This window comes from Trachymyrmex septentrionalis, unplaced genomic scaffold (assembly GCF_001594115.1).
Source record: "Trachymyrmex septentrionalis isolate Tsep2-gDNA-1 unplaced genomic scaffold, Tsep1.0 scaffold1020, whole genome shotgun sequence".
Classification (NCBI taxonomy): Eukaryota; Metazoa; Arthropoda; class Insecta; order Hymenoptera; family Formicidae; genus Trachymyrmex; species Trachymyrmex septentrionalis.
The window spans coordinates 4,942-6,555 of NW_017304146.1; the positions used below are offsets into that span (position 1 = coordinate 4,942).

The 1,614-nt window shown below is 25.3% G+C and overlaps 1 non-coding gene across 1 annotated transcript; it reads left to right on the forward strand.

Annotated features, from left to right (window-relative positions):
- The first annotated feature begins 1,375 nt into the window (after nucleotides 1-1,375).
- On the forward strand, nucleotides 1,376-1,448 carry Trnar-ucu. The gene has a single exon. It is a non-coding gene; the product is annotated as a tRNA-Arg (tRNA).
- The last annotated feature ends 166 nt before the right edge of the window (nucleotides 1,449-1,614 follow it).

The window sequence follows — 1,614 nt, forward strand, 5'->3', positions numbered from 1 at the left end:
AAGTTTAAGATATTTTTTCAGAAATCTTTAGATAAGAGTGAATTTAAAACGTTAAAGAGAAGTCTTTGGGGGGGCCAGCTTGTAAATGTGTGTGTATGTGTGTTATAATTATATTATATATATATATATATATATATACTGTATAATAAGGGATAAATATTTCGATCCTAGTTTGGATCCTCCTTCAATATAAATAAATATATAAATATTATATAAAATAAACTTCAATATAACTATCAATCTTGATATAGGCTCCAACGAATAAAGCCAAGGATAGATGCAATGTAAATCAGCCAATGCGAGCCAGTACAGATTGGAAATACATACTCTTTGAATATCTTTGTGCTAACATGTCTTATTTCACATATCATCGTTAACATTATTATACATAATCTGAATTGTTAGATATGAGTATTTTGTTAAATACGACAGACAGCATTATCATTTTACGAATATATGTTAACGATACTTTAATTTGCTTCGCATCGCATCTTTTATATTAAATTTGTACGTCACCGATTTTATTTTTATGTTTACACTGAGGAAGACCTAATTGAAAGGATTGAAATATTTGTCAATTTTTCTCAAGAATAAAGTATATGATTTCACACACGCCTAACCTGTGTTGGCTCGCATTAACTGATTTACATCTATCCTTAGACAAAATTAATATTCTCATAAATTAATAATCATAAACATCATCACAAATATCGCAGTAAGAATCGTCAAGAGTAACGGTAAGTTTAAAACGTGAAAAATTCTTAAAAATATGAGATGTAAAAATTTTTTTCTCCAGAACTCTGTTATATTATGAAAATTAAATGATGATTCTGTTTAAATTATATCTGAACAAATTAAAAATAATCTCGCGTTTTTTTTTGCAGGAAATAAGTTATTTCTCAATTTTTTTATAATAAGCCATGACTTGCATAATTAAAGTTTTTCAACAATATATTTTTAAATTATTGCAAAACATCTAAAATTAAGTTTTCATATTTAACAAAATTATTAAGAAGCTTAATATTGCTTAAATTTGAAATGGTAAAAGTTAATTATTAGGATGATTTGTTACTTTTTCCCACTACATCGAGTAATTGTTTCGGTATTTAGATTTACCGGTCAATAGGTGACTTTAATAAATATATTGTTTTTTATTTGTCAAAATAATATTGTCAATCTTTTATTTTCGCCATACACCTTGAATTTTTTTTTGATCGCATAAAAAAATACGTTCTTTGCCAATCAAAATAATTTTTACTGTTTTTAAAAATCACTAATAATAAAATATTGAAATAATATATGAAAATTAATTATTTTTTTTATCATAATAAATTAGAACAGTTATATTACTTTTTATGTCACTAAAGTATACAATGTCCCTTTGGCGCAGAGGATAGCGCGTTGGACTTCTAATCCAAAGGTCGTGGGTTCGATCCCCACAAGGGATGGCACCTTTTACTTTTTTCTTTACATTTCTTATTTTTTGTAGACGCTTTTTCATATTTTTTCTTATAAATATACTAAGTATATAAAATTGGCAAACTCAAAATGTTCTTCCTATTAATTTTAATTACTATATTTTACTCAATATAATATTTATATGTAATAATATAT